Below are 25975 nucleotides of genomic sequence, written 5' to 3'. Positions count from 1 at the left end.
ACCTGAAGGCAAGTCAACTTTTTTGACTAGTAAACAGTTTGGTCAACTGAGGCAATTTGACTTACCTGGTTTGGTCACCTGAAGCCCTTATGATTTTAAGCCTAAGTCTCATTCTTTAATTTAAATTTACCCTTGATGACATGTAAGTGTAGTGGGGTCCTGTGCACTAAGTGTGTAGGAACCTAAGGTCAATCTAGGGTAATCTAAGCATACAGTCCTATCATGTGTGATGCAGTTATTATAGACCATATTAAATTACAAGATAGAATGAAGAATATACAAATTACAAATACAAATTAAGTATAATATTCTTCAATCTCCCTTGGAGTCACCATACACTATCATGATATAACGTTCTTTTTAATTTCATGCGTAGAGTGAACCTGCATGCAAGCTCAAGGCAAACATCACTACCAATGTATTTGTCATTAGCAAAATGGAGTATGACCATTTAGGTCAACAATCTCCCCATTTTTTATGATGACAAATACTTTATGCAAAAAGTGGGTACAATCAAGAAATGCTCCACCTGACAATATGCATAAAGATATTTAAAAGCTCAATTATTATAAAAGTACCCAATTTTGCCTCTTCTCCCCCTTTTGGCAACAAAAAAAAGGGTCAGGATAAAAGCAATTAGAGCAAATAGGCAAACAATAATAATCATTTAGATACAAGATATAATTTGGAAAGATTTTAAAAAATTTTGGCAGCATGCCGTTTGAAAATGAAGCATTTTCCCAAAAGAAATATGTATCTAAGTGACCAGTTTGAGTTCAACAAATAATTCGCAGTAATTTACATCAAACAACTCAAACAGTCTAGTATGGATCAACTTAAATAGTCAAGTCAAGGAGATGATGTTGACTCTATGAGTCCAATACGATTTTGATAATAACAAATCACATGGTATTTGATCTGTGCATTAAGATTGTGAACATGAACAATATTTAGGATGCACGGAAAGATAACAAGCCTTGGAAGCCATGAAGACTAAAGCATACACATCTTGGCATAATCCATGGAACTAAAAGAGTTGAAGAATGAAAATGCAAGCGGCAAAGTCAAGAACGTCATGGGAATGGGTACTTAGAACTAATGTATTTACATTTTCATATGATTTAATTTGAGGATCAACATATTCTAGAATGACCTCAGGACTCATGCATTTCATGAAGATCATTAGGGGATATTTATGGACTTAAAAATATTTTTAAAACCCTAGAAAATATTTTTATAAAAAGCCAAGAAAGAGAGTAAGGAGGATTTTTTAAATTAAAAGAAAAAATCCAAGATTTGGTAACTTTAGTAGATCGAACTCAACGTTCAAGTGCCTGAAGAATTTCTTTAGGAGGCCGAAGATTAAGTTTAGTGACCTAAAAAATTAATGGTGAAACACAAAACTTGACCGAAGCACCTCAGTAGACTGAAGTCAAACTTCAGTTGCCTGAACCCGACACTTCAAAAGACTGAACCCTAACTTCAGTCGCCTGACCCTGTGTCCAGGTTAATTTTTGAAGTTCTAAGGAACTTTAGTCACCTGGGTCTTTAACCTCAGTCGCATGAACCTGCGGAAAGTTCAAAAATCTAATTTTTAAAGAAAGAACACGCGAGCTATTTCTTTGATCCAATGGTTAGGATTGATTCTAAGGGTAAGACACCTATATATTGAACATCTAAATCCTAGTGCATAAGCTAAGATCAACAAGAAGAGAAGAGAACATCTTTTTGAACGAGACTTGAGAAACTTGAACATATAGTCATACGATTGCCTACACACCAGCTCATACTCATCAAGTTTAGGCAAATCAACTCAGAAAAACAAAGGGATTTCATACACACTTCTTGATTTCTATTTGGTATTGAGGTTTGGTAAATAAATATGGTCGTTAATAGTTATTTTCATAAAGTTTCTTCATCTAATCTGATTTGCAAATTTATATTCATTTTTTCAAAGAGCTTGTCATTGCTAAATCCATTTTTGAATATTTGTTAAGAGGTTGATCTTGAGTGTGCATATATTAAATCATTTTGATGAAATTATCACTTAAGAAAAGCTTTTGTTATTCATTAGATATTTTTGATTCAAGTGAGTTCTCGATCAAAGACTTGATATTTTCAATATTACAAAACTACTTGTTTGAATATCCTTAGTGTTCATAACGATATATTATTAAGGGATATTTTCTAAAAATATTACATTAGATTTTTGATCTTTGGAATACATATCGTATATATATTTGCATATTACAAAGATTGCATTGTGGTTGAATATTAGGAAGTAAACTCTTTGATTTTGATCGTTATAATAGTCAAAGATAAATCTTTTGATAAGATCACAGTTGATATTTCTGCATTAAAGAAATTGAACTTTAATCATAATTTCTCCATGGCTTTTACTTAAATCATCATTTTGGGAGATTTGATAAAAAGGGAAATTGTGTGTTGAAGCATTTCATTCATTAAACAATTGTATCATTTCATACATTCTAAACTTCAAGTTTCATCATATGATTATGTGTTAGGACTTTCCATTGTACTCACTAGCTTTGTTAGAAGCAACATTGAGTGTTTCGCAAATTTGATATTGTATTGTAATCAAGGTCCAGGTTGTGAACCTTTGAGGAGACAGCTACATCTCTAGTAAGCAGTGGAGTAGGAGGAAGTTGTACCTCTTATAAACAGTGGATGTAAGGGAAGCCCCATCCCAATTTAAGGAGCTGGGATTATAGTGGAATCTTTGAGTGGGTTGCTGATTACGCGCTTAAATTGCGTAATTAGGTGCTTTAATTCATGCATTGTGAATTATAATTTTTATTTAAATGCCTAATTACTCTCAATATTCTTACATTATGTTCTATATATAAAATTTGGATTTTATGGAGTAATGTATGAAATTTTGGTGTTTTTTTATTTTATTTTATTGTAGAGCAACTGTTGGAAGCTAAAAACTAATGGTACTTTGACATTAGTGCGTAACTCTCTCATATGACCTCTGATTTAGATGATTCAAGATGCCATAGAAAGATAAGAAAACGATCTACAATTTTTGTGTTTTGTGTTTTTCAAAATACTGGCTGCATCAAGATCAAAATCAGACGTGAAGTTACCATATGCCGTTTTGTGGACTATTTCGATAATTCCCTGTAATTTGGGTGTAACTTTCTCGTCCAAGTTCCGATTGAGACGATTCCAAATTCTAGGAAAATATGAAACAGAGTTCTACAACTTTTATGTTTTAAATTTTGAGAGCTAAGGGCTGTAAAAGGGTCGAAATAGGGCTTGAAGTGGAGGCAACCGTATGCTTTTGAAAAAAAAAAAAAGAAAAAAAAAATATATATATTAAAGATGATGTGACCCGGCCATGCAGCCGGGTCATCATGGGCTGGGTGAGGCTCTGGGACACAAAGGAAAGAAAGAAAGGAAAGAAAAGGAAAGTAAAATGAGACATTTTTTTTGGGATTTTCTTATTGAAGGAGGATAGGGCAGCAACGGGGTGGTTTTTTGGACGGGAGAAGAGGGAGCAGCGTGCGCTGGGGCAGGAGATTGAGGCTGCACCATACAGAAAAAAAAAGGTCATTTTTTTGGTGAGACGCTGAAAGGAGGCGGACCACACAGGTTTTTTTGAAAAATTATTTTTTGGGAGCTTTCTTGTGCTTTTCTTTTGGGGGTGTTGCAAAGATACACACACAGCTAGCAAAGGAGAGTTGGAGAAACGCAAAAATAATATCTTTTCAGAATCGGAAGGTGACGAACAACGGCGGTGTTCGGGGTGTTCGTGACGCGCGATGGCGGTGCTGCGAGTGTTGATCTTTTCCGTATGCTCCAAATAGAAAAAAATATGGTGAAATCTATTATGTTGGATTTAATTTTCGGAATGAACTAAATTTTTGTATTCTAGGAAAACGATGTAGCCAGTTTCGAACTATGCTTGCTCTTTGATGCTAATCTGAAGTAGTTTTCATTAATGTTTGTTTGAGTTATTTTGTGTCTAATGCTTTTAATTAACTGGTCGTTAATTAAATGATTTTAGTCATGTGATTTGCTACCAAAATGGGGGATTATAAGATAGATCTTGGATAATTCAGCATAGGTATATAGAGATCAAAAAACTTGTATGAACCTACGTAGCATTAAAAATCAAGGGTCTTACTGCGTTCTTGCATTATTAATTTGCATACTCTTATATTAAACGAAAGAGGCTTTTGGAAAAGTTGGCGATTTGCTAACAAACAGAGAAAACGAAGTTGAATTAGTTAAATGAGTAAAGCATAGTGAGAAACTAGGTGAAATCAGTTTCTTAGAAGTTTTCACCATCATCAATTTGACACGCGGTATCCATTTTTAAATTCTTTTGAATACTTTATTTAAAGTAGTTTTGTTTGAATTTCGCAATCTAAAATTATTAATTTGTCTAAATAAAATCAAGGTTAGTAAAATTTCGGTACTTGGTAAAATTAAGACATCAATCCCTGAAGACGATACTCTACACATCATTATATTATAAAATTACGATACTGTGCACTTGCAGTTTGCACCGGTCAAGTTTTTGGCACCGTTGCTGGGGATTGAGTTTTTCTTATTTTTGCTAATATCGATACAAAGTAATCTTGGTTTTAATTTAGATTTTTATTTTTATATTTTTATTTATTTCTTTTCTTTTTATTTTATTTCATTTTATTTTATTTTATTATTTTTTTCTATATTTCTAGTGTGTTTTTTGATGTTGGATGCGCAGTGCTAGAACCCGTGCCATTATTCCTTTTGATTTGGAGATTGAAAGAACACTTAGAGCACTAAGGAAAAAGAGGGTATTAGTCATGGAGAATGGACAAGATAATGCGCAGCCACGCGCCCTGAAGGATTATGTGCGACCAGTTGTAAATGACAATTATTCGAGTATCAGACGCCAGCCCATTAATGCCAACAATTTTGAGCTCAAACCCCTATTAATCAGCATGGTACAGCAGGCCCAATTCAGTGGATCACCACTGGATGATCCCACTATCCATCTGGCGAAGTTTTTAGAGATCTGTGATACTGTGAAGATCAATGGTGTTACTGAAGACATCATTAGACTGAGATTATTCCCTTTCTCTTTGAGGAACAAAGCAAGAGGTTGGCTACAGTCTCTACAACCGAGGAGTATCACGAGTTGGCAGGACATGACAAAAAAATTTCTGGCTAAATTCTCTCCACCTGCAAAAACAGCTCAACTCTGGAGTGAGATTGGTCAATTCAAGCAACATAATTTTGAATCACTTTATGAAGCATGGGAAAGGTATAAAGAATTGATTCGACGCTGCCCACAACATGGATTACTGGATTGGTTGCAGATTCAGATGTTCTATAATGGGTTGAATGGGCAAATGCGGACTTTAGTTGATGCTGCATCTAGGAAGAACTTTGATGGCAAAGACACCTGAGGGTGCTACTGCTCTTTTGGAAGAAATGGCCTCAAATAACTATCAATGGCCAACTGAAAGAACTATGGCTAAGAAAGTTGCTGGAATTCATGAATTAGAGCCTTTTGCTGCACTTTCAGCTCAAGTTTGCTTCTCTATCTCATCATATTTCATCTTTGACAACCCAGAGGATACCACAAGGTGTAGAATATGTGGCAGCTACAAGTAGGACAGATCCGAGCATTGGAGCGAGTTATGAATAGGTTCAATACATCAATAATTGGTACAATTATCGTGGTGATCCTTTGCCAAAAAGATGTCACTTGAGGATGCCATGATATCTTTTGTTGAGGAGACAAAAGCAAGGTTTAAAAAGACAGATGCACGAAAAGACAACATTGAGACTCATTGCAACAACATGGGAGCCACCATGAAGAATCTTGAAATAAAAATTGGGCAACTGGCCACGACCATAAATACCCAACAGAGAGGAACTTTTCCTAGCAACACAGAAGTGAATCCTAAGGAACAATGCAATGTCACCACACTTAGGAGTGGAAGAGAAATTGAGAAATCACCAGCAAAAGAAACCATGTCCACACCTACACCTAAAAAGAATGGTCGAAGCAAGAATAAAGGGTAAGAAGAAGAGATTGTGGATGATACACCAAAAGAGACAGACATGCTTCCAGAAATTTCATTTCCTGACAATCCTCCTATTCTCTCTACTCCACTTCCTTATCCTCAACGCTTTCAAAAGCAAAAATTAGATAAGAAATTTTCCAAAATTTTGGATATTTTAAAGAAAATTCACATAAATATTCCTTTTGTAGATGCCTTTGAACAAATGCCAAACTATGTCAAATTCTTGAAGGAGATCATTTCAAAGAAAAGAAGGTTGTAGAAGTTCGAACAGTGAAGCTTACCGAGGAGTGTAGTCCTATTCTTCAAAAGAAATTGCCTCAAAAATTAAAAGATCCAGGGAGTTTTACTTTGCCTTGCACTATTGGAAATTTTTTTTTTTTGATAAAGTTTTATGTGATCTTGGTGCTAGTATTAATCTTATGCCACTTTTTGTTTGCAGGAAATTGGGACTTGGAGAGATGAAACAAACAGCCATTTGTTTGCAACTAGCAGACCGATCCATCAAGTATCCACGTGGAATCATAGAAGACGTATTAGTAAAAGTGGATAAATTTATTTTTCCTGCTAATTTTGTGGTGTTAGATATGGAGGAAGACCAAGAAGTCCCACTAATTCTTGGCTGACCATTCTTGGCCATTGGAAGGGCTTTAATTGATGTTCAAAAGGGTGAGTTAACATTGAGAGTGGACAAGGAAGAGGTTATGTTCAACATCTACCAAGACAAGAGATTCCCAAAAGATCCAAGCACTTGCTTTTGGGTAGATGTCATTTAGCAATGTATAGAAAAAGTCTTTCAAAAAGGTGTACAAGCTGATCACCTAGAACGATCCTTGCAGCAGATTACAACACAGCAGCGTGTGGGGAGGCTAGAACCTATGGTAGCAAAGAAGAATTTTGTAATCTCCAAAGAAAAGATGCAGCAACCTATATCTCCAAAGTTGAAAAAATTCCCTGAGCATCTTCGCTATGCATTCTTGGGTGATGCGTATGAAAATGCAAAAATCTACAAAGAGCAGACGAAGAAGTGGCATGAAAAACAGATTATCAGGCGTGAGTGTGCTCCAGGACAACAGGTTCTACCCTTCAACTCACGATTAAAACTCTTCCCAAGGAATATATTCAGAGTTAATGGTCACAGATTGAAGCACTATTATAGAGAACAAATGGAGAGGAACTATGCATTTATTCCTCTTGGAGATCCTGGTTGATAAAGATTGAAACGTCTGGCTGGAGACGTTAAAACAAGCGCTTATGGGAGGTAACCCAAAGAGTTTTTCTTTTGTTTATTTCTTTTATCTTTATTACTTTATTAATTTATCTATGCACTTTTGAATAAATTAGATTTTTTATGCAGGTTTATTTGGCACGAGTACAAAGTTGAAAACTTAATTCCTCTATGGATTCACCAATAAGTCAGGGAAGTTTCTTTCTTTTCTTCAATCTTTCTCATTTTTGAATAAAATTGAAAAAAAAAAAAGTGTGAATATGGATGATTAGGCCATGCGTGACACTACTTATGCCCTTCATATACTTGCATATAACCTAGGAGTACACACTTGTGTCATTTATGCGTAGTTTCTATTTATATGGCTAAACTAGGACTCATTGAAAGTTGATTGGTAGTTCAATTGTGTTAATCTGGCTATATAAACTCTTGTATCTACATGGTATCTCTTGAGGCTAAAAAAAAAATATACGTTCACGTGACTTGTAGCACTTAGTGTTCCTTGTGAACACTGAGAGAGCGCCCGTGGAGACTTTGACACCTTGTGAGGTACTGTTGAGCCATTTATCGCTCTTTTGAGTTTTGACGTCAACTCAGAGTTCATGAAACTCAACTTTCCCTATTTTTTCTGGATACTCTTTGTACACTAGTCTTGGTTTTTGAATTGCTAGCCTAGAGGTGACATCTAGTGGGGAGATAGAAACTTAGGTCTTGTAGCCTACTCAAGATGTGAAGGCCGAACCACCCCTAGAAATAGACTTATTTCATGGACTCTTGTTCGAGTTTAATGCACATGGGTGGTATGAAAACAATAAAATAAGTGTTATGATTGTCCTTATTGACCATGAAAAGAAAGAAATAGAAAAATGAGCAGAAGAAAGAAAAAGAGAAATAGAAATACCCCAGAGGAGGTGAAAGATTAATACCTGCTCCACACAACTACAACAAAAGTCACGGACAAGACACATGTTATCCACATATGAAGATTCTTCACCTTCCTAATGCCTCAGATGTATTCACCCTTTGTTTGTGGATAAGTTGATCTAAGGTGGCCTTGGTTGGATATGGCGAGTAGGTGAGAAGATGCTAGGGTGAAGGACCCGATACCCCCTAAATAGGCTGGATCCTTTTCAGACTAGTCCACTCCGTACATTTAGCGTTTGTTCCTTACAGTGTGTGGGATGTTTGATCATGACACTCCTCCTCACATACGATGAGTGAACCCGCCCTTTTTGAATATTTTTGAGGGTATACCAGTTAGGCCGAGTCAAAACGACAGTTCTTTAAGTGTCCACAGATATCCTGGGTGTAACGAGTCACACACATTACACATGCTTCAAGATTTCGCCTATTTATACTTGAATTTATATGGCTACATTAACTCTGAATTGTGCTCTCTGTTTAATTCTACGTGAGTTTACTATTCTTAATGGCTATATAATGATGAGATTTGCATGAATGACTTATTTCGGAGTTGCATGAAATGGGTATGAATGAGTTTGTGTGTAATTGGTGATATTCCTGTATGTGAAAGGGTATGGTTGTGTTGCATGTATATTCATTCATTGAAATTGGTATGACACCACCCTGAATTGCATTCACGTTATTTGCTAGGGACTAGCAAAACTTTAGTTGGAGGGTGTGATTACGCGCTTAAATTGCATAATTAGGTGTTTTAATTCATGCATTGCAAATTATATATTTTTATTTAAATGCCTAATTACTCTCAATATTCTAATATTGTGTTCTATTTATAAAATTTGGATTTGATTGAGTAATGTATGAAATTTTGGTGTTTATTTATTTATTGTAGAGCAAGTGTTGGAAGCTAAAAACTGATGGTACTTTGCAATCTGTGCTAACTCTCTCATCCGACCTCCAATTTAGATGATTCAAGATGCCATAGAAAGATAAGAAAACGATCTACAATTTTTATGTTTTGCATTTTACAAAACACTAGCTGCATCAAGGTCGAAATCAGACGTGAAGTTTCTATACGCCGTTTTGTAGACTATTTCGACAATTCCTCGTAATTTGGGTGTAACTTTCACGTCCGAGTTCCAATTGAGATGATTCAAAATTTTAAAAAAATCTGAAAAAGATCTATACAACTTTCATGTTTTGAGCTTTGAGAGCTAAGGGCTGTAAAATGGTCGAAAGTGGGCTTGAAGTGGAGGCAACCGTATGCTTTTGAAAAAAAAAAAAGAAAAAAAAAATAAAATATATATATATATATATATATATATATTAAGGATGATGTGACTCGGCCATGCAGTCGGGTCATCATGCGCTGGGTGAGGCGCTGGGACATAAAGGAAAGAAAGGAAAGAAAAGGAAAGTAAAAGGAGACATTTTTTTTTGGGGTTTTCTTATTGAAGGAGGCTAGGGCAGCAAGGGGGTGGTTTTTTGGACAGGAGAAGAGGGGGCAGTGTGCGCTGGGGCTAGAGATTGAGGTCGCACCATACAGAAAAAAAAAAAAAAAAATTATTTTTTTGGTGAGACATTGAAGGGAGGCCGGACCACAGGTTTTTTTGAAAAAATTATTTTTTGGGAGCTTTCTTGTGGTTTTCTTTTGGGGGTGCTGCGAAGATACACACACAGCCAGCAAAGGAGAGTTGGAGAAATGCAAAAATAATATCTTTTCAGAATTAGAAGGGGCGAACAACGACGGTGTTCACAGTGTTCGTGACGCACGATGGCGGTGCTGCGAGTGTTGATCTTTCTCGTACGCTCCAAATAGAAGAAAATATGGTGAAATCTGTTATCGTGGATTTAATTTTCAAAATGAACTAAATTTTTGTATTCTATGAAAATGATGTAGCCAGTTTCGAACTATGCTTGCTCTTTGATGCTAATCTGAAGTAGTTTTCATTAATATTTGTTTGAGTTATTCTATGCCTAATGCTTTTAATTAACTGGCCATTAATTAAATGATTTTAGTCTTATGATTTGCTACTGAAAGGGGGGATTATAGGATAGATCTTGGATAATTCAGCGTAGGTAAATATAGAGATCGAAAGACTTGTATGAACCTACGTAGCATTAAAAATCGAGGGTCTTACTACGTTCTTGCATTATTAATTTGCATACTCTTATGTTAAATAATAAACAAGAATAGGTTCTGATTGACTGTCAAAAGAGGCTTTTGGAAAAATTGGCGATTTGCTAACAAACAGAGAAAACGAAGTTGAATTAGCTAAATGAGTAAAGCATAGTGAGAAACTAGGTGAAATCGGTTTCCTAGAAGTTTTCACCATCATCAATTTGACACGCGGTATCCATTTTTAAATTCTCTTGAATAGTTTATTTAAAATAGTTTTGTTTGAATTTCCCAGTCTAAAATTATTAATTTGTCTAAATAAAATCAAGGTTAGTAAAATTTCGGTACTTGGTAAAATTAAGACATCAATCCCTGAGGACGATACTCTACACATCATTATATTATAAAACTACGATACTATGCACTTGCAGTTTGCACCGGTCAGTTGCTCAAGGCAAGGACGTATAACGGGTTGGCTGAGCCTCGTAAAATCGCATTTGCATTCTCTCTTCCCTTATATATATATATATATATATATATATTTTGCACTGCATTTTATTACTTGTATTGCACGTGTATGTTGAATAATTCCACATGCACTTAATTGGGTAAAAAGGATTCATTGATAAAATAAATTTAAATCAGCCTCAAACTCTTGCATCTAATTTTTTAAACATAGAAATCAGGATTAAGTGGTAAATAAGTTTGAAAGATTTTGAAATACCTGATTCATCCCACCCCCCCCCCCCCTCTTGGGATTATACCTAAATCAACATTTGGTATCAGAGCGGGTTTACATAGACTTAATAGTTCTTTTATAAAAAGATCACAAGGCACACAATGGTGTAACTCTATTCGGTGAGGGACACTCATCCACTAGACCACCTATTTTCTGTGGTGTAAATTACACCTATTGGAAACATAGGATGAGCATATTCCTATTAAATGTAGATCGGAAGGTACGGAAAATAGTTACTAAGGGAAATCATGTTCCCATGAAAGTAATTGATAAGGTAAATGTATCTAAAACTGAAGATGAGTATACTGAAGAGGACTGGAAATTAGTGCGAATAAATGCTACTGTGATAAACTTGTTTTTCTATGCATTAGATGTAAATGAATTTAATAAGGTAATGGCATGTAACTCTGCTACAGAAATTTGAGAAAAATTAGAAGTTACATATGAAGGCACTAAGGAAGTAAAAGATAGTAGGATAGACATGCTCACCAGTGAATATGAAGCATTTAAAATGAAAAATGATGAATCTATTCAATCCATGTACACTATATTCACACACATCACTAATTCTTTAAATGCACTTGGAAAAACTTACTCTACTTATGAGTTGATCAGGAAAATACTCAGGGGACTACCTCTAGTTTGGGTAGCGAAAGCTACAATAATAGAAGAATGGAGAAATCTCAAGGAGATGTCTATTGATGAACTCATTGGATCACTCATCACCTATGAGCTTGCAATAAATGCAAGGAAAAGTGAGTAGAATAAGGCAAAGAAAATTACCGCACTTAAGGCATTGTCAAACTGCTCCAGTGAGGGAAGTGATTCAGAATCAGATGACGACGTGACCTTACTAACAAAGAAGTTCGGGAAGTTCTTGAAGAAGAATAAGAAGTTCAACAAAAAATTTCGAAACTTAAAATCAGAAAGAGGAGAGTCAAGCATGAAGAAAAAGAAGGAAGATCCATCAACATGCTACAACTGCAGAGAGGTTGGACACATTAAGCCTAAGTGTCCCAAACTAGTGAAAGCCTCAAAGAAAAAAAAGAAGGCGTTGAAAGTCGGTTGGGATACACACAACACAAGCTATTCAGAATCTGAAACCAGTGATAACGAGATTTCCAATATGTGTCTAATGTCATATGATGACTTTGAGGTACAATCATCATTCTCCTCATCTTCTTATTATTCTAGTGATTTTGAAAATGAGAATTGTCACGCCTCGAACCCGTAGGTGGGTCCCAGGTGTGAATTTAGTAACCTAACCTGTTTCTGTATCAGTTTAAAATATACATGATACAATAAAAATAGAGGGTCTGACCCCGTGGGGTGAATGGATGCCCACATATATACACAACCATCCATACTCATCCAAAATACGCAGCGGAATACGGTCTTTTATACATAAACAGTATCATACCAGAGTCTATACAACCTAGGATATACATTCCCATAATACCAAGGATACCCTAGGTGTCTACAAAAACCATCCCGACAACCTGGATACCAAAACTCGTACCTAACAGGTACTAGCAGTAGCTAAACGACACCCCTTGCTTTCGGACGCTAGGATGCTAGTTTCAGCTACCCGAAGGACCTGGAAAAACATTTATATATATTCAGGGTGAGACACCTCTCAGTAAGGGAGAAAACATGTTATATCAGTGTGTGGCATACCAGTGTTATTTTACATACTTCATAACACTATAAAATACGATACAGTTCGAAACATTTCCATACAACTTCATACAAATACATACAGTTCCATACAGTTCCAGTATTTTCACAAAAACCATTCCAGTACATACGATACCCAAAACATACGGTCAGTGTCGTCACACAAGTTCGTAACTACACAAGGTCACCTCGTCTCATAACGATTACATTGCTACATACGCAACTACGCTGTGACGACCGAGGCCCACAGTGATTACATTGCTCCATACGCAACTACACAAGGTCACCTAGTCTCACATCGATTACATTGCTACATACGCAACTACAATGCAATGACCCAGGCCCAATAGTGATTACATTGCTACATATGCAACTACACAAGGTCACCTAGTCTCACAACGATTACATTGCCATATGCACAACTACGCTGCGAGGACTCAGGCCCACAGTGATTACATTGCTACATATGGTGTAGAACACACCCTTTCGTGACCAGCCGGAACATACTGGTGATATTTCACACCCCGGATATAGAGCCCACCACTCTCGCCCACGGTTGTTAACCGATACATGGCTGTTTTAGAAATCCTTGGAATCATTTTGGAACTCACGTTCCTATACATTTCAACGTACGGTAATTAGCCGTCACATAGCTGTTTTACAAATACCTAGAACAAATACATAAAACCATACATACCACACTTATTTGGTTTACAGAAAATCATATCGTTTACAAATTCAAGTATACAGTTTATGCAAATATGGATTACAGTCACCTCAATAATATAGTTTCAACGTAACTAACAGTTTTCCAAACCAAGTAGAGATGATACCTGTAATCCCCAATTTTCCCAAAAAACTGTAACCCGAAAATCCTGCATTTTTACCCAATAGATTTCCCCAAATAATTTACCAAAACATACATACAATTGTAGCCTACAAGCTTACCGATCCTGATTTCGAAAATGAATTGATATAAACAGAATCCCCTTACCTTAACCCGAATTCCAGCTACGAACTCTTCGATCCCCAAAACTACGAACCGAGACTCCAAAACCTACAAACCACAATACAATACATACTTACAATCCATACTACTACGCATATACTGAATCAGAAATGAAAATCGAGCCTTACCTCGATTTTAGCTCGAAACCCGAAATCCCTCAAAACAAGATTCCGATCTGCTAGAAACGTAAATAATCCTTCGCTGATCCTTGCAGTAACTTTGGATTTGTGAATTAGGCGAAAAACGGTGAAGGAATCAAGGAGAGAGAGAGAGAGCTTCGAGTTCTAGAGAGAGAGGGAGAGAGTTTAGGGAAACTTAGCCCCAAAGCAACCCAAAATATCCTTTATAGCACCTTTGACCCGAGTGGATTCGTCGACAAATTGAGGTCCTCGTCCACGAATTCTTCACTAGCCTCGTCGACGAGCCAGATATTCCAAATTTTCTTGGCCTCTCGGCATTCACTCGTCAACAAGCTTCTGAATTTCGTCGACGAGAAGCCTTCAGCCTTCGTTGACGAATTATGGCCTCGTCAATGAAGTCTGTACAAATTCCATTTTTACCCCTCTTTTACATAATTAACCCATACACCACGGTTCGGGTTCTTACAATCTCCGCTCCTTACAAAAATTTCATCCTCAAAATTTGCAATCTCTCGTTACAAATACATCCATACTACTACATACATACATTCTCTAAGGTGAAATGACGGCCGTTCATATGCAGCCCCTCTACGATACATACATACTCCATAGAAAATGGTGGCCATTTATACGCAGCCCCATTACGATACATACATACATACTCTAGAGAATATAGCAGCCATTTATACGTAGTCCCGTCACGATACATACATACACCCTCTAGAGAATACGACGGCCATTTATACGTAGCCCTGTCATGATACATACATACACCCTTTAGAGAATATGGCGGCCATTTATACGCAGTCCCATTACAATACATACATACATTCCCTCATTTATGGTGGAGGAATATCGTGGTCACATACATACATGGTCCTGGGAGCTTACAATACAACAAGACTTCTCCCAGAGACTAACCACTAACTACAATATGATAACAGAGGTTTACATACATACATACATAGTCATACCACCCTGTTATCCAAGTACTACTCAGAACAACTGCAGATACTTCCTGTGTATTTCCGTTTCCAGTTCCCAAGAAGCTTCCTCAACCTCGTGGTTTTGCCACAATACCTTCACCAACGGTATTTCTTTGGTACGAAACTTCTGAACTTTACGGTCCAGAACCTAAACATGTATTTCCTCATATGCTAAAGTATCCTCAATTTCCAACTCATCATAAGTGATAACATGAGATGGATCCAACACATACCTTCTTAGCATGGATTCGTGAAACACATCGTGGACCCTTAAGAGTGCTGGGGGTAGTGCAACTCTGTAGGCTACCAGACCCACTCGCCCAATGACCTTGAATGGTCTGATATACCTTGGGCTCAACTTGCCCTTCCTTCCGAATCTCAACACTCCCTTCAACGGAGCAATTCTAAGGAATACTTCACCCCCTACCTCGAACTCCAAGTCATGGCGACAAACATTTGCGTAACTCTTCTTCTGACTCTGAGCTGATCTAATCCTCTCCCAGATCAAACCTACCTTCTCAGATGCCTACTGCACGAGTTCAGGTCCTAAAACTTGACGTTCACCGACCTCATCCCAATACAAAGGAGATCGAAACCTCCAACCATACAAAGCCTCGAATGGTGCCATCCCTATACTGGCCTGGAAGCTATTGTTATAGGCAAACTCCACTAGTGGCAGAAAATGAATCCAACTACCACCGAAGTCCAATACACAAGTCCGTAACATATCCTCCAAGATCTGTATTGTCCTCTCTAACTGTCCATCAGTTTGGGGGTGGAACATTGTACTGAAAGTAAGCTTCGTCCCTAGTGCCTCCTGCAAACTCTTCCAAAATCGAGAAGTAAATCTTGGATCCCGATCTGAAGCGATGGACACCGACACTCCGTGCAATCTAACTATCTCCTGCACATATAGGTTCACTAGTCTACTCAAAAGGTAGCTGACCTTCATAGGTACAAAGTGAGCAGATTTCGTCAACCTGTCCACGATTACCCAAATAGCATTCTGCCCATGAAGCGCTGATGACAATCCAATAACAAAGTCCATGGAAATGTGCTCCAATTTCCACATCGGAATAGGCAAAGGCTGCAACGGCCCTACCCACCTTTGATGTTCAGCTTTCACCTGCTGACACGTTAGACACTACTCCACAAACTAGGCAATATCCCTCTTCATACCACTCCACCAGAAGGACTCGCGTAAATCTCGATACATCTTCGTACTACCTGGATATACCGTATACAGAGAACGATGCGCTTCCTCAAGAATCTTCCTTCTCATCTCATCGTCATTTGGGACACACAGTCTAGTCCCAAACCTCAACACACCTTTGTTAGAGATGTTAAAGTCTGCAGCCAAACCCTGCTGCACTTTCTCCACAATCTCAGTTAACTCTGCATCATTAGCCTGTACAGCTTTAATACGCTCAAACAAAGTCGGTTGGATTACCAAGCTAGTAATGAAAGCCTGATGATCACTAGAGACCAAATCCATGCCAAGACTTTCCAGATCCCGTCTGATATGATGTTGAGCTATAACTGCAGTTACTGCTGCATGCTCTGACTTCCGACTCAACGCATCTGCTACCATATTAGCCTTCCCTGGGTGATAACTGATCGTGCAATCGTAGTCCTTGATCATTTCTAGCCACCACCTTTGTCTCATATTCAGCTCCTTCTGCGTAAAAAAGTACTTGAGGCCTTTGTGGTTAGTGAAAATCTCACACTGAACACCGTACAGGTAGTGTCGCCAGATTTTGAAGGCATAAACAACAACAGCTAACTTTAAATCATGCATAGGGTACTTCTTCTCATACTCCTTAAGTTGTCAAGAAGCATAAGCTACCACCTTACCCTGTTGCATAAGCACACATCCCAAACCCTTCAAGGACACATCGTTATAAATCACACAACTCCCGTTCCCCGAAGGAATGGTCAATACTGGAGTAGTAACCAGCCGGTGCTTCAACTCAAGTAAACATTGCTCGCAATCACTAGTCCAGTCAAACTTCACCCCTTTCTTCTTCAATCATGTCAGAGGTCCAGATAATTTAGAGAAACCCTCTATGAACCGATGATAGTAACCCGCCAATCCTAGAAAACTTCGAACCTCCTGCACACTCTTCGGTCTAGCCCAGTCGACCACAACTTCAATCTTACTAGGATCAACTAAGATACCACCCTCAGACACCACATGGCCTAAGAACGCGACCTGATTCAACCAGAACTCACATTTCTTCAGCTTAGCATACAATCTCTCCTCCCGTAGAGTCTATAGTACCAACCTCAAATGGTACTCATGCTCTTCCGAAATCTTCGAATATACCAGAATGTCGTCAATGAACACTACCACGAACCGATCCAGGTACTCATGGAAAACCTTGTTCATCTAATCCATGAACACCGTCGGAGCATTCGTCAACCCAAAAGGCATGACCAAGAACTCGTAGTGGCCATATCTGGTTCGGAAAGCTGTTTCGCTACATCCTCTGCTCTAGCCCTCACCCAATGATATCCTGACCGCAAGTCGATCTTCAAAAAGACCTTTGTTCCTTGCAACTGGTCAAAAAGATCATTTATATGAGGCAAAGGGTAACGGTTCTTCACCGTCACTTTGTTGATCTCACGGTAGTCAATACATATACGCATCGACCCATCCTTCTTCTTCACAAATAATACTGGAGCCCCCCAGGGCGAAACACTCGGTCGAATAAAACCTTGTTCTAATAATTCCTACAACTGCTCCTTCAACTCTCAAAGTTCTGCTGGAGCCATCCGATATGGAGCTTTAGAGATCAGTGTCTTGCTAGGCAGCAACTCTATCGTAAACTCGACTTCATGATCCGGAGGTAAACCGAGTAATTCTTCAGGAAACACATCCGAAAACTCGTTGACCACCCGAATATCCTCGAGTCTCAACTCATCCCGTAGTGATTCCTTCATGCAAGCTAGGTACCCCTGACAACCATCCAAAAGTAATCTCCTCACCTGCAAAGCTAATAGAATCTGTGGCATCGAACGCACACACGATCCTACGAACTCATACTCCTGCTTCCCAGGAGGTTTGAACACTACTACCTTCTTCCGATAGTCAATCACCGCATAACTGGAGAACAACCAATCCATTCCCAGTATATCGTCGAAACCGACATGTCGTATACTACAAGATTCGTCGGTAGCAGTCTCTCTTGAATCACAACTTGGCAGTTTCCTAACATCTGACTACAAATTGTTACACTCCCAGTTGGCGTAGTTATAGAAAACATCTCATTCATTACACCAGTTTCAACCCCACACAATTTCACAAAACTAGCAGATATGAACGAATGGGTTGCCCCCGAATCAAATAAAACAACAGCTCTATTCGAAAGCAATAACATGGTACCTATCACCATATTCCCAGCGTGTTTCGCATCTGCTGGAGTAAGTGAATATACTCTCGTCGGATCCGTGGTTGCCTAGTGGTTCCCTCAAGGCATCTGATTACTCACATGGTTCTGGCTTTGTGCAGGCAAAATCCTCCTCTCTTCCTGACAGCTCTTCGCCAAGTGGGCCTGACTTGCCACAATTGTAGCATACACCCTAGAATGGCTGACATTTGCCATCGTGCCATTTATGGCACTTGGCATACAGTGCGGAGGATGGATCCCCGTGAAAACCCGATCGCTCGGTGTTCTGCCGATAACTAGAGCTGTAATTCTTCTTCTTCTTCCATTGAATCTGTCGTGGACCACTCTGAGGACCGGAAGATACTGGCCTCTTCCCCTGAACCTGCACTACCTTATCTCCCTGAAGGTCGGTCTCAACTATGGTGGCTTTATCCACCAGGATAGAGAACTCACGGATCTGCAGCAACCCCACAAGACGGAGGATCTCTTTCCTCAAACCCCTCTCGAATCTCCGAGCTTTCTTATGCTTATTAGGAACCAAGTACGGCACAAATCGAGACAACTCGATAAATCTGGCAGCATACCTTTGCACTGTCAAAGTTCCCTATGTCAGGCCCAAAAACTCATCGGCCTTCGCATCCAAAGTGGAGACCGGAAAGTATCTCTCAAAAAATACCTCCTTGAAGCGGCCCCACATCATACTAGATGTACCAGCTCTCTGCCTCTCAAGTAGACTCACCACCGTCGACCACCGCCCTGCCTCCCCAATTAGCTGAAAGGTAGCGTATAAGACCTTTTGCTTTTCAATGCAGTAGAGGACTTCCAAAATCCTCTCGATCTTTTCGACCCAATCCTCCGCCACTATTGGATCAGGTCCTCTTGTAAATGTCGGAGGGTGCATGCATGTGAACCTCTTGATGGTACACCCCGCATCAATAGGAGAGCTCTTGCGTCTCCTAACACTTGGCCCAATCTCTCGGATCACCTGTCTTGCCAAACCACACGACACAGAAGGAGACTCATCACTTGTCGTCTCCTCAAAGCCACTCTCTAAGTTATTATCCTTAGGCTCCATTCTGAAAATTGAATAGGAATTGGTTAGAATTCCTATATCGTACAGAGTTAACACAATCATAAACCTAATCATGTCAACTATTACTCTCCCAGATCTAAGCTTGTCCCGTAACACCGACACGAATCCATCAATGGTCTGCCCTGCCTTTATTGGAATCGTCATTCCAGGAAAAACATGGAATACCTCTGACACATCCTGATCTAGTAACAGAACAACCCTCGACCAACCCTACCCATTTCCTACATCCTATACTCTGGTATGTCCACATCAATACTCATAACCAAGTCTACGAGACCTAACAACCTAGTTAGCTCTGATACCAATCTGTCACGCCCCGAACCCGTAGGTGGGTTCTAGGTGTGAATTTAGTAACCTAACCTGTCTTTTTATTAATTTAAAGCATACATGATATAATACAAATAGAGGGTCCGACCCCATGGGGTGAACGGATGCCCACATACATACGCACAACCATCCATACTCATCCAAAATACATAGCGGAATACGGTCTTTTATACATAAACAGTATCATACCAGAGTCTATACAAAGCTAAGATATACATTCCCATAATACCAAGCATACCCCATGTGTCTACAAAAACCATCCCGACAACCTGGATACCAAAACTCGTACCTAACAGGTACTAGCAGTAGCTAAACGACACCCCTTGCTTCTGGACTCTAGGATGCTAGTTTCAGCTACCCAAAGGACCTGGAAAAACATTTATATATATTCGGGGTAGGACACCTCTCAATAAGGGAGAAAACAGGTTATATCAGTATGTGGCATACTAGTGTTATTTTACATACTTCATAACACTATAAAATACGATACAATTCGAAACATTTCCATATAGTTTCATACATATACATACAATTCCATACATTTCTAGTATTTTCACAAAAACGATTCCAGTACATACGATACCCAAAACATACGGTCAGTGTTGTCACACTAGTTCGCAACTACACAAGGTCACCTCATCTCACAGCAATTAAGTTGCTACATACGCAACTACGCTATGATGACCAAGGCCCACAGTGATTACATTGCTCCATACGCAACTACACAAGGTCACCTAGTCTCACATCGATTACATTGCTACACACACAACTATAATGCCACGACCCAGGCCCAATAATGATTACATTGCTATATACGTAACTACACAAGATCACCTAGTCTCACAACGATTACATTGCCATATGCACAGCTACGCTGCGACGACTCACGCCCACAGTGATTACATTGCTACATACGGTATAAAACACACCCTTCAGTGACCAGCCGGAACATACTGGTGATATTTCACACCCCGGATATAAAGCCGGCCACTCTCGCCCATGGTAGTTAACCGATACATGGTTGTTTTACAAATCCCTGGAATCATTTTGGAACTCACATTCCTATACATTTCAGCGTACGGTAATTAGCCATCACATAGTTGTTTTACAAATACTTGGAACAAATACATACAACCATACATACCATACTTATTTGGTTTACGGCAAATCATATCGTTTATAAATTCAAGTATACAGTTTATGTAAATATGGATTACGGTCACCTCAATAATACAGTTTCAACGTAACTAATAGTTTTTCAAACCAAGTAGAGAAGATACCCGAAATCCTCAATTTTCCTATAACTGTAACCTGAAAATCCCGCATTTTTACCTAATAGATTTCCCAAAATAAGTTACCAAAACATACATACGATTGTAGACTACAAGCTTACAGATCCTGATTTCGAAAATGAACTGATATAAAAAGAATCCCCTTACCTTAACCCGAATTCCAACTACGAACTCTTCGCTCCCCAAAACTACGAAACGAGACTCAAAAACCTACAAACCACAGTACAATACATACTTACAATTCGTACTACTACGCATATACTGAATCAGAAATGAAAACCGAGCCTTACCTCGATTTTAGCTCGAAACTCGAAATCCCTCAAAACGAGATTCTGATCCGCTAGAAACGTAAAGAATCCTTCGCTGATCCTCGTAGTAACTTTGGATTTGCGAATCAGGAGACAAACGATGATGGAATCAAGGAGAGAGAGAGAGCTTCGAGTTTTAGAGAGAGAGGGAGAGATTTTAGGGAAACTTAGCCCCAAAGCAACCCAAAATATCCTTTATAGCACCTTTGACCCGAGTGGATTCGTCAACGAATTAAGGTCCTCGTCGATGAATTCTTCACTAGCCTCGTTGACGAGTTGGCAGCCTTGTCAATGAGCCAGATATTCCAAATATTCCTGGCCTCTCGGCATTAACTCGTCGACAAGATTCTGAATTTCGTCGATGAGAAGCCTTCAACCTTCATCGACAAATTATGGCCTCGTCGACGAATTCTGTACAAATTCCATTTTTACCCCTCTTTTACATAATTAACCCATACACCACGGTTTGGGTTCTTACAAGAATGAAATGGTTTCATATGATGAATTGAAACAAGAATATTTGTACTCTATTAAAATGCTGAAGAAGAAAATAAAGAAAATTTCTAATTTGAAAGTAAAGTCAATGAACTTTCAAGTTTAGTTGAATGCCAAAATGAATCTCATGCATCTCTCATGAAAGACAAGGATTTGAAAATTGAGGAGTTAGAAAATAATTTGAAAGATAAATCTGAGATCATTTGTAAATTTACTGAAGGACAAAATAATTTTGAAAAACTCCTAGGAGCTCAAATAAATTCCCTAGAAAAGGAAGGTCTTGGTTTTAATGGAAAGGAAAATCTAAAATAGAGACATATTTACATAGGATATTTTATAAGAGAGTCAAAATCATATGTTCCAACTAAAGATTATCATATAAATATTATGTTAGCCTAATAAGGCTTTCACCTCTTGTTTTGATGATAACAAATGAAGAAAAGGTTTGATGACATTGTGTGTTCAAGTAATGATGTTTTTCAGGAAACTTAAAAGTATGTGACATATCTTGACGAGATCAAAAAGGGAAGCTCAAAGACATCTGAAGATGGAATGAACTCAAAGCTTCAAGAGAATCATGAAGTTTCAAAGAACAAGAAATGTTTATTTTGTTAGGAAATCTTCATGTAAGTACTTCAAAGTTAAAAATGTCATTATGAACGAAATGAAGCTCATTAGGGGATAAATATGGATTTAGAAATTTTATTTTAATATCCCAAGAAAATGTTTTTCAAGAGTAAGAAAGCAAACAAACCAAATGTCTTTGAAAAAGAAAGAATGAGAGTAGTTGTGTACTACCCAGGCGACCAAGGTTAAAACCTCAGGCAACTGAAGATTTTTGCTGAAGAAAATTAAGCAGGCAGTGTGCTTTCAGGTGCCTGACCCTGTGTCTTCAAGCTTTTGAACGTACCTCAAGCTACTGAGGTTAGACTTCAGGCAACCAAAGTACTGCAACGGGCAAATTTTTTAAACTTCTCTTTTTCAAATCCAATTGACTTTTGCCCTAATATTTTTGGAAACTTTGAGGGCACTCTAAGGAAACTTGGGGAGCATGAATGAAAGTGTTTTTGAAGCCTATATATACATGATTCATGAGAATCAAAATATACCAAGCATTCAAAATTCCTTCAAGATATCTTTCACTCAAAGCTCTTGCTATTTTATTTCTAAAGTTCTAAATTGTTGCGAAACTTCTGATAAATCTCTGAGCTTTTAAAACTTCTTTGAAGCATTCGATTTAAGTTCTTGATCCTCATCAAAGAGAAGTAATCCGGTGATATTCACGTAGAGCTTCTTACTTCATTCTTTTGATATTTTGATTTTGGAGTATATTAGTTTCTAACGTGTACTAATCAGTTCTTTGTGTGAGCATTATTTGCACGCATCTATTTTAATTATTTCTTGTAGATTGACGATTCCAAGGGTTGTTTGGATCATTGGCTAAGCAAGGGAACATTGCTTAGAGAGGCGGGCTCTAGCCTATGTAAGGAGTGACCGGACGAGGGGATATCGTTTGGAGAAGGCGGGCTTTAGCCTTAACCAAGGAGTGTTGTAAAGGTTTGTTCTGCCCGTTAAAGGAACAAGTTTAGTGAATCCTTTGGTGGTTTTCCAAAGGCGAGGACATAGGCTGGGTATAAGCCGAACCTCATAAAAATCTCCGTCTCACTCTCTCTTTCCCTATTCTTTATTTTCAGAGCATATTTAAATTGCGTGGTTGGTTTAATTTGATAATCATATATACTACGTAATATAGAAATCAAGTAAACTTAAAGTTTAATTTTGATTTGGGTTGCGAAAACCGAAAGGGAGTACGTTGGTTATACCATATTTTGCGGAAACCATACGGGAGTATGTTACTTGGTTAACAACCCAAGGATAAATTAACTGAGAGTTTAATTGTGTTCTGAATATTGAGAAGAGTGTGAATGTGTTGTTGAAAAACATATTGAAAAAGAAAATCTATATCAACTAAGTATAAATTATAATTCAACTATAGGGCTTACAATTTCATATCCAGGGCTGACAACAAAAGATATATTGTGATTGAATGGTATAAAGCTTGAGATTGATTGGATAGTGTTTGTATTCCAAAAGTACTAAATCTTGAATTTTACATCAATATTTTTGTACTGAAGTGAATTCATATTTGGCAATCAAGTTGGGTGTATTGGTTTGGAAATTGTGATTAATTGTTTAATTGTTTAATTGTTTCTACTTTCAAAGTGTGGTTGAAGATTGAATGTTTGATTGTGTTTAATTGATTGGTTGTTTAATTGTGTTATTGATTGGATAAAAGAACTAAGTTCTTAATTGATTAAAGAATTAAACAAACAAGTCAAGAATTGGTTAAAATAAATAAAAGAAGTTTAAGGTAAATTAAAAAGAATTAAAAGAAATTTTTAGAATCCAATTCACCCCCCTTCTTGGGAAGCTATTCTAAATTTCATATTGCATGTTTTAAATATAAGAGGTTGGGTCACATAAAATTTGACTTTCCTTTCAAAAGTAAAGATGTCAAAATTAAGAAAGTATGGAAGGTCAAAGGAGAATCTAGTACTAACCCCCCATGGACACAAGAAATTATGGGTACCAAAAGTAGTTATTTGATTGTGTCCTGCAGATATGCTTAAAATCATCCTCCTCAAAAGAAATATGGTATATGGATAGCGGATGTTCACATCACATGACCGGGGATAAAGCGAAGCTCACATCCATCACACCCAAAGATGAAGGATTTGTCACTTTTGGAGATAATGCTAAAGGAAGGATCACAGGTGTAGGTAAAGTTGGTAATGATTCATCACAAATTATAGATGATGTTTTACTGGTTGATGGTTCAAAGCACAACTTATTGAGTATAAGCCAACTATGTGATAAAGGTTACAAAGTGTCGTTTGAATATGACAAGTGCATTGTTGAACACAAAACTGATAATAAGATACTATTCATTGCGGAGCATCATGAAAACATTTATACAAATAGTTTTGATAACTTAACCTCATTGAGTGTGACATGCTTCTCTTCTATGAATGAAATTAGTTGGATTTGGCATAGGAGACTAGGACACACAAACATGGACTTACTATCTAAACTAGTTAAGGGAGATTTAGTTAAGGGATTGCGTAAGACAAAATTTGTAAAAGATAAAATTTGTGAAGCTTGTCATCTAGGAAAACAAGCAAGAATGAGCTTTAAGAAGAAGAATGAAATCTCCACTAATAGGCCACTTCAAATGCTACACTTAGATTTATTTGGCCCAAACCCAAGTCAGAGTTTAGAAGGAAAATCATACGCATTTGTTATAGTTGATGATTATTCACGGTACATATGGGTACTATTTTTTGGTCACAAAGATGAATCGTGTGAACAATTCATAAATCTATGTAAGAAAATCCAAAATGAAAAAGGATATACTATCACTAAAATCTGAAGTGATAGGGGTAGAGAATTTAAAAATCAAGGCATGAAAGATTACTGCAATTCATTAGGAATAGCTCATAATTTTTCAGCTCCTAGAACACCACATCAGAATGGTGTAGTTGAAAGGAAGAATAGGTTTATACAAGAAATGGCTAGAACTATGCTTAACGAACATAAATTACCTATGTATTTTTGGGCTAAGGCAATGAATACCGCCTGCTATGTTCTAAATAAAGTTTTGATTAGACCATCTCTAAATAAGACTTCGTACGAATTATGGAATGGTCATAGACCAAACATATCATATTTTCATGTCTTTGGCTATAAATATTTTATGCTTAGAGACAATGATCATCTAGGAAAGTTTGATGTGAAATCAAATGAAAGTATCTTCCTAGGGTATGCCTTAGATAGTAAAGCCTATAGAGTATATAACGAACGAACATTAATAGTTATAGAATCTATTCATGTAGTGTTCGATGAGTCAAATCCCTTCTCCAAAAGAACTAATGAAGATGAAATTGAGATAAACAAGGAATTTGAGAAACTATCCATTGAGAATGATTCAGAAAAGAAAAATGAAATTAAGGAACCATCCACTGAAACTAATCAAATTGAAAATGAGGCTAATGAACCACATAGAGAATGGAAGTACATAAATAATCATCCCATTGATCAAATAATAGGTGAACCATTACATGGAGTAGCGACACAATCCTCACTTAGGAATATGATGAGTTATTTTGCCTTTCTATCTCAAGAAGAACCTAGGAATGTGAATGAAA

General features: G+C 37.8%; 1 non-coding gene across 1 annotated transcript; it reads right to left on the bottom strand.

Moving 5' to 3' along the window:
* Positions 1–5213: 5213 nt before the first annotated feature.
* On the bottom strand, positions 5214–5320 carry LOC131165114 (small nucleolar RNA R71). The gene has a single exon (XR_009139436.1). It is a non-coding gene; the product is annotated as a small nucleolar RNA R71 (small nucleolar RNA).
* Between the last annotated feature and the right edge of the window lie 20655 nt (positions 5321–25975).

The sequence above is a fragment of the Malania oleifera genome, chromosome 9 (genome assembly GCF_029873635.1).
Source record: "Malania oleifera isolate guangnan ecotype guangnan chromosome 9, ASM2987363v1, whole genome shotgun sequence".
NCBI classification, from domain to species: domain Eukaryota; kingdom Viridiplantae; phylum Streptophyta; class Magnoliopsida; order Santalales; family Ximeniaceae; genus Malania; species Malania oleifera.
Note: the sequence above shows the minus strand (reverse complement) of the source record. Positions and strands in the feature narration are given on the sequence as shown.